Genomic DNA, 13,409 nt, shown 5'->3' on the forward strand with positions numbered 1-13,409 from the left:
GTCTTATTGCAACTCAAGCGAAATTAATGCCGCACCGACGACAATGACAACCATAAACTTGGCACTCAGATACAGATAGAGAGCAGCGCAAATAAGATACAGTATGTGCTTTAGATAGACAACTTAATCAGGCGCCATAAAGTAGCGCAACAAATGCGTACTCTCGTTTTGAGCGATGATCATACAATTCGTTTCTGGAGAGCAGCAAATGAGCAACTCTCAGCATCTTATTTGAAGATAATTTATTGGTCATACACTTTTTATAACCGTTCCACTTTTGGTAATTTTGGCATTAAAACACATGATTAATGGCGTCTGAAATTAATGGTTTATCTAGCAGTGGAGACTATCTAAAATTCATGCCTGGATTTTCAAGAAATAAAATATATTTGAAACTTGGAACTCTATGCAAAGTAGGGAATAAAATTCATAAGTATTTGAAAGGAAAACATCTACTTCATTTGTCACTAAGCGTGAGTTTTTAATTCATTTGGAAGCATTTTGCATTACAAGTTGTAAAGAGAAATATTTATGGTTATGGTTTATCTGGTAAAATATATGCCTGGATTTTCAAGAAATAAAATATTTTTCAAGCCTTGAAACTCAGAAGTCTATGCAAAGTAGAGAATAAAATTTGAATATTAAGCCCGAATTTGAAATGAAGAGTTGAAATTATTTTTAGTTTTTAATGCAACCTTTTTCTATTTATAAATCTGGCTTTTTTAGTGAGAAGCATAAGTTTGAATCAAACTCGTTTCGAAATATTTTCAAGAAACCTGGTAACACTTTAAATTGAAATTCATTTATAGAGAACACACTGTACTTCTAAAGTTGTCTGCCTGCTCAGCAGTCCCATCCAAATTTGTCGTTGGGCGTGTGAGATGCGCTCGCAAAACAAAAAAAAAAAAGAATAATATTATAATAATAAAAATAAAAACTTGTAGACTGAAGCAGAAAGCGCACACGCCTAGTGGCTGTTCTGCCAAGTGCCGAAAGTGGTTTTGGCCATAACTTGTGCAACTGCTGTTGCTGTTTTGTTGTTGTTGTTGTTACTGTTATTACTGCTGTTGCTGCTGGTGGTGTGGCTGTGCTGCTGCGGCTGCTGATGCTGCTGCTGCTATTGTACATATCATAATTAATATTTAATAAGAACAGCCAGCAAGCCAACAGTCAGACTGTCTTGTGCTGCTGACTTTGATGTGAGATGTGCAAAAAGTTAAGTTCTTGGCAGAAAATTGCGAAGCGTCTCAGTTTGTTCGGTTGCTTTGCTGTTCGCTTGTCTGTTTGTTTTGCATTTTTAACTTTTTTGTTGCTGGTTACATATGTATAAAAATACAGTATGTATGGTATATAGAGGGGCATGAATATTAGCGGCAGCTTCAGCTGCTTGCTGTCATCCCCACGAGTTGTAATATGTACATATGTATAAAATATTATGATGCTCAGGCAACAATTTTTATAACTTGGCATGCTCCAGTTCTTTTGGCGCAAGGTAACTGTGTCTATGTAGAGTAAGAGTATGTATGTGTTTGTTTGTAGCATTTTCAAATGACTGTAGTTTTGTTTTGTAGTGCCTTCTAACAACATGCCTTGCCTTGCCTTGCCTGCCTGCCTGCCTGCCTGCCTTTCGTTTCGTTTTCAGTCGACGGTATTTTTTTGAAAATTACAAAATCCATTAAGTTGCTTGCACGCAACTTAAACATAAATCCATCATACGCCATGTAGCGCCACACACACACATATATATATATATATATATATATATATATATATATATATATATATATATATATATATATATATATATATATATATATATATATATATATATATAGGTATTTGTAGATACATTGAAACACGCGCTGCCTTGGCACACGCCTTCGCCTTCCTCTGCAGCTGCCACTGCCGCTTTTATTATCTACGCCATATTTAATGCACAAACATTCAGACACTCGAGTAGGTAAGTAGGTTGGGCTGATCCAAGCTGAGTCGTCAGCGTCGTCGCTCAAGTAGCAGAACACACACATGCACACACACACACCATCACACACACATACATATGTGCAAGCTGGCTTTCAATTTAATTTCCTAGCGCACCCTGCCGGGCCCTGGCAAATGCCAATGGCTGCCCTCGTGAACTCAAGAGGCAGCATCGGTAGCTCAGACCTTTCTTTGCCGCACACACACACTCATAGACACACACATTGCACACACTTTGTCTTTGCCCTCAAGTTGTGCTCCATCGTCGTCTTCGTCAGCTTTTTTCACTTTTCATTTAATACATACTCGTATATACAAATATACTCTCAAAAACTTGTAGCATGTATTCAATAAATGATAGTGCACTCAATATTTGGCTTTGTGCTGTAATGCTCGCAAACATTTTTGAAATTGCGCGCTTCTAATGCACTTCCGTTCCCATTGCCTAATGGAGTGCCGCCCACTTATGTGTGGGTGTGTGTCATTTAGTGTGTATAGATGTGTGTGTGTATGTACGTAATGTAATTATAAACATGGCCAACAAATTGTCAGCACATAAACTAAGCCTAAAGACGCACCGCTTATCACAAGCCTGCAATCTACGATGCTTTACAGTAGATCTCGAAATTGCTCGCCTACAGTGTCCACTATTTTTAACAGACTCATTTAAAGAAATGTGTCCTTCCTAATCTCTATAATCAGAGCATTTGAAATCAAACCAAAAAAAAATGTATATATATTACTTTAAAATATTTTTGTGCTTTATGTAGATGCTTTCCTTTCGACCGCCTATATTTGTTGACAGCTTTCAAAAATTTTTATTTATCGAGCTTGAATTTTAATCTTAAGTTTATTAAAGATATTAGTATATTTCAACGGGTTTCTATACTTTAAATATTAAATTCTTGGATCTATTATCTACATATTGTTCGGCTTTCAAAAAATTCGTATTTATCGAGCTTCAGTTTGAATTTTAATCTTAAGTTAATTATTATTTTTTAAATATCTCAATTTTGGGTCTGTTATAAAAATATTGTACAAAAACTTCGCAATCTAGAGTTTTGGGGAAAACAGAAACTTGTAGCTGTCCTTTGCTCACCCCATGAAATGCCAATGCTTTGTCAATCTACTTGTGCCAACTAGTGTACGTGTATGCCCATAAATCATCTACCACACAACAATACAGCAATTGTGAGAGACTAATGTAGTAAACGAAATAAAAGACAACGGAGCAATAAAACAAAAAAGAAAAACATAAAAAATGGAAAAATGAAAAAGTAAAACTCACGCGCAAGCGCCAAACAGCAGCATCGGAAGAGGCAGCGAAGAGCAGTCTCTGGGAGATCAAGACTGCAGCTTTGGAAACAACAACCGTCGAACACACAATAGACAGCTGAGCTGGAGCATACAGTATGGGTACTCAGACGAGTGTGCTGTGTGGTGTGTGGTGTGTGTGTTTGTGGCTGAAAACTAGTTCAAAAGTTCAACAGAACAAGCGAGCTGGCTGTCTAGCAAGCTAGCTTGCGAGCTGGCTGGCTGAATGAATGACTGCCGCACGATCGTTGCGCACTGCTGGTGGGCCTCTCAGGGAAAGGGAGTCAAAGTCAACGTCGCTCGGATCAACATCATCATCGTATTCATCATCACGTGCTTTGTGGCTACTGTTACAAAGGCCCAAAAGCTACAATCACAGATTCTACTATTTCTTCGTCTGCCTTCTTCTTCTTTTTTTTTTTTTTGGCTATAAATAGCCACAAGAACCGCAAAATCATAACAAGCTGGCCCAGTGGCCAGGGAAGGGGGCCAAGCCACTTTACTGCTCACTTGGCTCACTTGGCTTGGCACAAAGCGTCAGCGAGTACTTCTCGTTTCGATTCGTTTCGTTATGTTTCATTTCGATTGCTTTTCTGTGGTTATGGGGATATATACTTATGTATACGTACTCATATGTATGTCTGTATATATGCACTTTGAATGCTTTCCCATGGCCTCAAAAATGCTTGTACAAGTACGTTGCGATTGAAGGCAGCTCGCTCACACACACACACACACACACACACACACACTTACACACACACTCACATCAATAGAGACCGCAAGTCATGCCATGCCTTGCCGCCATTCCGATTGCACGTTTGATATATTTCGTGTTATGCTCTTAGAATCGTCAACCATTCTCGATGCTGCGACCAGTCGAAAAGTGCCTCCGCACACTAGACCACAAGATTTTGTCATTGATTTTGATTTCGATGTCGATTTTCTGTTTATGACACACTACTCATATGTTAAATGCAACAGCAAAGAGCTCAACAGATTCATTTCGTTGTTATGCTGTTATGCCCACAGAGCTGCTCGAAGTCAAATCTTGTCAACGTCATCATCGACATCGACTTCGACATCAGAGCATGATTAAAATCCCAACAATATTTAATGACATCAATGCCGATATGGTTCCTGCATGACTGCAATCGACAGGCGTTTGTTGTGGCATTATTAAATCAATGAGAATATAAGCTCATTGAATACACTCATTTAAGACATATTTATTGACCTTAATATAGCATGTAAGGGCTTTGTAAGCCACGCAGAGATCTGTGATGCACAACAAAAGTTGAATGTAAAAATAATCAATTACTGAATATATTCGTATGTAAGTATGAAGTTGCTAGTAAATAATCAAACAAAACAATAAAAATGCTGAACATACTTGTATATTCAATGGCCTTTCTTTTTTTTCAGCCGTTGCTGAACTTCAATTATCTTTGTAGGAAAGGAAAAGCAAAGGAATATTGATATTGATTAAAAGTAGTTTATATAGTAGTGCTTAAAAAAACTCATTGGACCATAAACTGGATAATATCAAATAACTAGCAATATCTACATGCTTTTATTCCATTTTCAAAAACTAAGTCGCGTTTAATTAAGCCTGTTAGCTGCACTTCCGAACATATTTAGAAAGAGCTACAGATTATTATTTCCACTGCTTAGATGTCTTCAAATAAAGCTACCGGCTCTTCTAAACAGTCCTATTTTTAAGTTCTTATCGCCAAAAGAATGTAAAGTTTACTATAATGATATTGGAAAGAATTTCGTAGTCGTTGCTTTTAATTTGTCCGTAGGTCTCTTTCTGCAATTTAACAATTCAAATAACTGCCAACGCTGGCGTTGTGGCACCTTTTGGGAGCTGATGGTGACGATGATGACGACGACTGGGCATTAGCATTGCCAATTAATTTCCATTTTTGCTAAATTTTTATAAATTTTCGTAAAGACAAAACGCTTGGGAGAATCCCGCTCAGAGCAGCACGAAAAAAAGTTATAGTCGTTGTCGAGTTTTTATTTGCTCCACAGCCGAGATTAATTAACGTTAATTTTGCATAATTAAATGCCAGAAAAAAAAGAGAAAGATAGTGGAGCGAGTAGAGCTTAATAGCTTTGACCGACTGTGCTGGGCAGGGCATGGAAAGTTGGCGGCCATTTTGAGCTTCCCGAGTGCGGGACATTTGACCCCCAGAACTCTGACATATGCATGCGGAAGAGTGACGCTGATAGACTGATGAGGGGTGGGCGGTGTTGCTTTCCATTTAATGCATTGTAATTCCCTTTTTTGTAAGTAATGCCTTATGACCTTTTAGGCGTTTTACATGGAAAAGCTTTTTGTGGCATTTGGTATGAATGCGGTTGATTTTCATTTCCATTTGTAGAGAGAATTGTTGTTGCTCTTTCTGTTGTTGTTGACAGCAGCCAGCTGATTAAAATGGACGCCATTTGCATAAAAATATTGCACTAACATATTCAAGCCAATTAGCAAGGGATTGAGTTACAGGGCCGCCATTTAAAGGAAGGGCTTTCGAAATCAATGAACTGGATTTATCACAATCATTCACAATTCCATAAAAATAGCCTAACACTCAAATGCTATTGGCAGCAATAACAACAAAAATCCAATAGCCAATGACAGCTGTGGAGCACTTTTAATATTTGCTTTCCCTTTAACTGTATCTTACAATCTCGCAAGTCTACATTTTACTTTATTTTTCATCTTCTATTATTTATTGTATTTGATTTGTTTGCCCAAACGAAATGCATTGTGAAAATTCCTGACCACAGCAATACAAAATGCAAACGGTACAGAAATTTATGTGACATGCCAATAACTTGAACAAGTTTCCTTCCTCCCTTTCCTCTCCTGCCTCGCCTTTTCTGGCCACACACAAAATTTTCCGCATTTATGCTGAGAGGAAGGAAATGTTTTTCATTGTTTGCCTTCAATGCCAATTGAATGAAAGGTGGAAAAGAGCAAAGGAACTGCACATTGGAGCATAAGTTGATATAGAAGTGGTAACAGGTAAATAGATTTTCTTGTTTACATATTCCCCCGGGGATTGATTTCCCTCTATGCCTTCGATAAACAAGGAAATAATTTGCTCAAAAATTTGAAACATTTCACAAGCAATATATGAAATGTAATTCCTAAGGGGATTAGTTTCCTTTTTGCCTAGAAATGCCATTGGTGTTAATTAAACTAACTCTACAAATATGCCAAATCAAAACAATACGTGAAAGGTTTTTCCCCGAGAAAAGAAATTTATATGAAATAAGTGGAGAGATTTTTCCTAATTAGATTGAACAATCAGGAATGCAGTCGAAGCAAATCTTTAGCTTTTCTGAAACAAGTGTGTTCTTTTCTTTGAAGAAAACCCCCATTGTCTTGACACTTTATTTTGTTTTTTGAATCTGTGCTCAATGTGCTAAAGTTCCTTAAAGGTTATTAAAAGTTTTTCGATCGCCAGTGCATTGTTCGGTAATTCAGTGCCAAAGTCTGAATGCAAATACTTGGAATACATGGCCCACTAGCAAGTAATAGCATCAATTGCTTGGCAACTACTGAGTTGTCGTGCTCACTTAGTTGCTGCTGCAGCAACTAACTAACGAACCAACTCCCACTACCACTACTGCCCACGCACCTAAATACTCTTGGATGCCACGCTCTTTTTTTGGAATTGTCTTCCAACCGCCTTTCCTTCGCTATTCGCTGCTCAAATTGCCTCAAATTGAACACAAAATGCGTGTGTGCGTAAACTCTGTTGACTCTGCTTCTGCCACTGCTGCACACTGGAACAGCCGACTCCAATAATATCACTCCAAGAAAAGTATGTGGATATATATTATAGCTAATTTAATCTTGCAAGTTAATATAAAGACAAATAAATTTTAAGCATGATTATGTGGAAGTTCTTCTTGTCTTGAGGCAGTGCCAGCACCTACTTAAAAATTAAATACTATAATTTAAGATTCTCCTCAAAAAGTTAAAGAACATAGCAACAGAGAAAGTAACTGAGAACTAAAGAAGCAGCTAGAATACTTTTTAAACAGGCTACTAGGATCAATTTAAAACATTATTATTTGAAAGTTCTTCTTGACTTGAGGCAGTGCCAGCACCTACTTAAAAATTAAATTATTTAAGATTCTCCTCAAAAAGTTAAAGAACATAGCAACAGAGAAAGTAACTGAGAACTAAAGAAGAAGCTAAAATACGACTAGGATCATATTTCTTATACGTATAGAGCTTATACGATAGTTTTTCTACTAAAAAATATTGGATTTGTAATTGAAAATTACAAGAGAATCTCTAGCCACATATTTCAGCCCACTGTGCATCACATCTGATGCTGCAGCAGTGGCCGGTGCTGGTGCTGGTGCTGGGTCTGCCTCAAGCCTGGTCGCCGTCTGCTCTTTTTGTTGTAAACTGCGCCGCTGCTCTTTGTTGATTTGCCGTAGTTTTAGTTTTGCGCGCTCCTCCATTCTTTCAGCTTGTTGAGAATGATGTCATTAATTAATGTGAATGAGTTCAGTATGATGTCAATTAGCTGCGGAAAGCGCACTTGACGGCATCAGCAGCGGCAGTGGCAGTGGCAGTAACAGTAGTTGCTGGAGGAGGAGGGAGAAGTGCACTGAGGCAGCGCATAATTTGTTGTACAAGTAGTTGTAGTTGTGGTTGTAAGACAAACGGCCCACACACTCATTGAGGCATTGAGAGGGAAACAAACAACACGCAATGGTCATATTTTATGAGCATTTGCGATTGAGAGCATCAAACGACGCAACAACGGGGCAACTAGGGCCGTGGTGGGCGTGGCCGGAGCTTAGTCAGCTGCTGATACCACTGCGACTAAGTCCCCGAGGCTTTTACGCACACACCAAACATACACCACAAAAGTTTAAAGCTTTATCTTAATATACAAGAAATACTTGAACGAAAAGTTTTGGCCAACTGCTGCGACGACTGTTTGTTGTTGTTGTTGTTGGGCAGGAATAGTTAAGTCTCGTCTGTGCGAGAAACTAAAGACAGCCATAAAATCCCAAGCCCATGCCGAATCCCCGAAAAAGCAAAACTAAAACGAAATCATTAAAAGCGTAAACCCCCCACAAAGCCGAAACCGACGCCCGGGCGTGTGAAACATAACAGAAAAGAACAGAAGGAAAGGAAGGAGCCCGGCGAGAGAATCCAAAATAATAAGAATAATAATAAAAATAATAAGTAAATGCAATAAAATGAAAATCCAACTGGGAAATTTTGTTTGATTTATTGTTGTTGTGTTTTACTTAAGCGCAGCAGCGACAGCAGCAGCAGCAACAACAGCAACAACAGCATAAGAAAGAAAAATATGGAGAGACGCGTAAGGGAAAGCATTATGCAGATAAAGTGCCTGGGACTGGCATTTCGTGTCCAAAGTTTTACTTTGCCAACTGAGGTAGAGGATTTTCTTCTTGTTGGCATTGTCTGGGTGCTGCTCTTGTTGTTGTTGTTGCTGCTGATGGTTTTGTCTTCTCTACGTCAGGTGAAATTAGCCCACAACATCTGGCGACCGCCCACTTACTCGCCCTTTTAGTTTTCCGTACTTACAACACAAGATGGAGTGGCTCGCTCGAGAGCTTTTGTTTCTATTTCTTCGTTGTCTTTATTGCTACTGTGTCGTTTTGGTTGTTGGCTGTGTCTTTATTATTCGGTACATACCTGCAAAGAGAGCAAAGCAAATAAAACAAATCAGATATTGGCAAATATTGTAAATCTTTCAATCGAAATATGCATAAATTATGGCTGAACGCTTTCTTTTGCAATTCAATTAGGTGGCTGGCCAAAAGATTTGCCTTTCAGATAACCATAAGCACAAAAAAGCAGTAGCAGTAACAGCAGCAGTACCAGTGGCAGTAGAAAAAATGCTTTCAGCACATATGGTTGCTGAGCACACTTTCCAATTAGAGTTGCGAGACTTGCACAGATTACAAAAATAAAACAAAGCTTAAGTCTATCGATGCTGTGATGCGCTTATTTATGACGTTTATTAGTTAGAGCCTAGGAAAATTCGATGGTAATGGTACTACTATCTCCGACTTATTAAACGCTAACAACTTAAAATGTTCTTAGACACAACTGAATTCAAATTGCAGCATTTTTAATACAAACTGCATTTGAAAAATGTTAAATGCTTCAATTAATAACTGATTATTTTTAGTAAATTTACAAAATGTTTTGCTGAAATCTCATGATTAAATGGTTAAATGTTTGAATAATGTGGAACCTAAATACATAAAAAGTTTCAACCTTAAATTAATTTCAGTAAATTGTACGTTTATATGAAAAATGTAAACTTGAAATGGGGATCTTGAACATCATTCTTTTATTCAGTACAAAAAAGATTTCTCTTAACATTTGTAATGTTATTAGGAACTATTATGACTTTCTTTAAGCATTTTCATGCCTATGTTCGTAAAGAGATTGTTGACCCATAAACGTCGTTAACACGCCAGAATGTCCAAGTTCAGTGAAAATGCTCAGCATTTTCGGTAGCTAGGCCTAACAGCCCAGTTGGCTGCCCGCTACCGCTACCTGCTGTCAAATGCAAAACCCATTAGAAGGCTCGCTCTTTAGGATAGCAGGTGAGCATAGGTACATTTATCGGAAAGTATGTGATGTATAGTATGTTATGTGAGTGCTGTGTGTGCTGTGTGTGGTTCAATGCTTCATGAACATGCAAGCATTTGAAAGTTTATTAACTTGGCTTTTAGTCTGCGCTTTGGGGGCCATTGGCACACATCGCAAGCTGACCAAAAACCCCAAAAATGCTGGGCGCGGAGGGGCGTTCGACTACACGAAGTTGTAGTTATTGTTTTAACTGCCGTTATGTGCCTTAACCATTGCTGGTCAGAAGCAGGAGAAGTAAGAAGAGTCGGAAGTGTGGCTGGCGTTTGTTTGTTGTTGTTTTTTTTTTTCCTTTTGCCTTTTTGATTTTGCCAATTGGCCACTTGTTTTGTTACTCGACAGTTTGTTGTATTTCGAAAGGCATATTGTGCTTAAAAATTAGGCGCAAACAATTTTGTGGCAAGCCTTTCACCAAAGTAATGATTTTTTCGAAGCTCGCTCTCGAGAACTGTGCTTTTGATTAAAATAGGCCTTCAACTGTTTCAAAGAGCTGCGAAAAACTTATGCCGTTTCCTTTTGCGACCACAACTGCATATAAATTAAGAATCAAAAGCCACCCAGCTGGTCTGACACCTTCTTCCTAATAGGTTAATTTTATGGTAGACATTTAAAAAACAGTTGTGTCTAAGCCCTGAAATCCAAACTCCCTTTCCTTCGGCCCTATGTGCTTAATGTTCGACACCGCATTCCTTTCCCGAACTCCTCCATCTTGTTTGTCATGTTCATATTACCAAGCGGTTCTAAGCTGAACTGTAACTGAACCCCTTTGTCGTTTGTCCTATGGCTGTTTGATTCCACAGTCGACTATTGCTTTTGTTTTACATTTCCACTGTCCGAAATTTATTTACATTCACTCCCTCGACTTCCTTTCTATATTTTGTCTTTGACGACATTTTTCAGTGTTTACTTCCCTTTTTGTTCTCGCTTCGTCCCTTCCTGTGTGTATTCGCTTCGCTTTTTTGGGGTTTCCTCGCCAGCCAGGACTCGACATCTACATACATATACTATAGTATATAGTATGTGCCCTGTGCCGCTGTCGGCTTTATTAACATGTAATTGTGTTGGCTTCTGATATAGGGCGTAGAATTTGTGCCACCTTGGCATACAAAAAATGGAAACGCCACTAGCCGTCTTCTCCTATTTACTTTGACTGCGACAAAAGCAGCCGACGACTGTGCTGCTAATGATGTGCAAATAGTCGTAGAATGCATCACATGGCACATTCCAAAGTACATACTACTCAGGCACACACAAATATAGACACCGTGCCAACCACCTGAACCGCCTCCACCTCCACCTCCAATGAGAAAGTATGAGCGCAGCTGCGCAATTTGCTCAGTTACTGCCAAGAATGACTTACAACACCGGGCCCAGACCTGACCAGCAGCGCGCTAAGCTGCCAGTGTTGTCAAATGCATGAAATTTTGTTTCCTTTCGTACAATTCTACAATATTTAATCGCAATTGGATTAAAAAATATAAAACTCTTGCACAAAAAATTGCAATCCTGCCAGTGATTTAGATTTGGTGATAAACTCACTGGAAAATACTAATCCACAAATCAACTCTGTTATATTTTCCAAGTTGATAAATCATTCAAAATAAGTAACTCCAACATGTGAAAAGGGACATCACTGCTGAGCGACGTTTTCTGCCCTTTTTTTGTCCAACAGCCACGCACTCAATTAGCTTTTGGTTGCTACCCCCATCCTCATCATTCCGTCCAAACACATTCTCCCACACACACACACACACACACGCACCCAGAAACCATAAGGAAATAAATGCGATATGCTGATATACTCGGCCCTTTAAGCAGCTCAGTTCTGCTCGAATATCCTGTTTTTGTGTTATGTGCGCTTTGTGTGCTGCCTCGTTTCTTTGTATTTACACATGCTATTTGATGAGCTGCTTAAAGACCTGTTGTTGTTGTTGTTGTTGTTGCTGTTGCCATCGCTATGGGTCTGGCTGGGAGGTAAAGCGTTGGTCTCATGTTACATGCTGGCTGCCAGCCAGCCAGCCAGCCAGCCATCCACCGACCCAACCCAACCCATCAAGCCAAACCCCTTCGTTCTTAGACTGACAGACGATGCGGCTCATTCGTTTGCTGAAAACAACAACAACAACAAAAAAAAACACAAACTGGTTGGTGACGTAGTCGTCTTTATGGCCACCAATGTCGTTTGTCTTAAAGGCCGAACCGAAAACGAAGGAGAAGAAGAAGCAAATTCGTCATGTGTATGATGAGCCAAAGGGTGAGCGGGGAATGGCAATTACAGCAACAACAACAACAACAACAGCTGCTGTCAGTGTTGTTGTTGTCGAAAGGAAGTGGCTTTGATTTGAGATGCCGCCAACGCGCTCGCTCAATGACGCAACAGAAACAGCTGTGTGAGTTAAGAGCGGCAACGAATAAGAGAACAGGTGTCGCAGAATTCCTTAGAAAGGCAGAAAACGTTGCCGCAGACACTTCGAAGTGCTCGAAAGATAAATACCAGCAGGTGAGTTGACGGCGAATCGACCAGAGACCACAAAGCAGAACACATTGAGAGAGACGGAGAGAGGGAGAGAGCATTCCACTTCTTGGCACACGCACACACTCTCAGAACCTTGAACCAGGATATGTTCAGTGCGAGCAGTGTTTCGGAAGAGTACTTTAAAAACTGGAAATGTAATGCAGACAGTTCTTTAAAAATATCAAAGTATACAAAAAAGTCCGCAAAACACATAAATCATCTTAATTAATATTAATTAAGCCAGCATATTATACTATTATATTGCAAAAATGTACTTCAAATATTTCTTCCTATTATTCAATGCAATTGCATTTAATAGTTTAATATAAACGATTATTTTTATGTGTGTCATTAACATAATACATAGGTATCATTGCCATGCTTTATCCATTTACAAGCTTTCTCCATTTACAAATTGCAACAATTTAGTTCAATTGTTTGGCTTAATGTATAATTCCAATTCATTGCATACAACAATACGTTATTATTAGCTGAAAAAAACTGCAAAAAATCTTCAGCTTATTCATTTGATTTTCATATTAATTTCAAATGTTTTGAAGTATCAGAAATTAATTCTGTTGGCAATTGTTAGCTGGGAACTAAATAGGCAGAACATTTTTCTAAATTGTCTGACCATTGCGGACCTTGTTTTGTCCTTCTACGAGTATTTGTTAAATGCCTGCATATAATGAGCACCTTGAATTGAAGCAAAGGTAACTGAAATTGTTGCCAACTGGCACTGGCACTGTCACTTTCCATCTCTCTCCATCTCTCATTTTAGTCGCTTCTCCATTCATGTCTCAGATCAGTCACGCAATTTTGATTGTCTTTTATGCGGTTTATTTAATTTGAAATTGTAGCCAAAATGAAATCAGACGAAAGTGCCGCGTCGAGACACATTAGTTGAAGAGCACAAATGCGATTTGGCTG

General features: G+C 38.8%; 1 long non-coding RNA gene across 1 annotated transcript in view; it reads right to left on the reverse strand.

The window, feature by feature from the left end:
- Window positions 1–8,955: 8,955 nt before the first annotated feature.
- Window positions 8,956–13,409, reverse strand: part of LOC115623336 — a 44,690-nt gene continuing 40,236 nt past the window's right edge. The window contains exon 3 of the long non-coding RNA XR_003995403.1: window positions 8,956–8,998. This is a non-coding gene — a long non-coding RNA (uncharacterized LOC115623336). The remainder of the gene's footprint in view (window positions 8,999–13,409) is intronic.

Source organism: Scaptodrosophila lebanonensis, unplaced genomic scaffold, assembly GCF_003285725.1.
Source record: "Scaptodrosophila lebanonensis strain 11010-0011.00,11010-0021.00 unplaced genomic scaffold, SlebRS2 tig00000053-arrow-pilon, whole genome shotgun sequence".
Taxonomy (NCBI): Eukaryota; Metazoa; Arthropoda; class Insecta; order Diptera; family Drosophilidae; genus Scaptodrosophila; species Scaptodrosophila lebanonensis.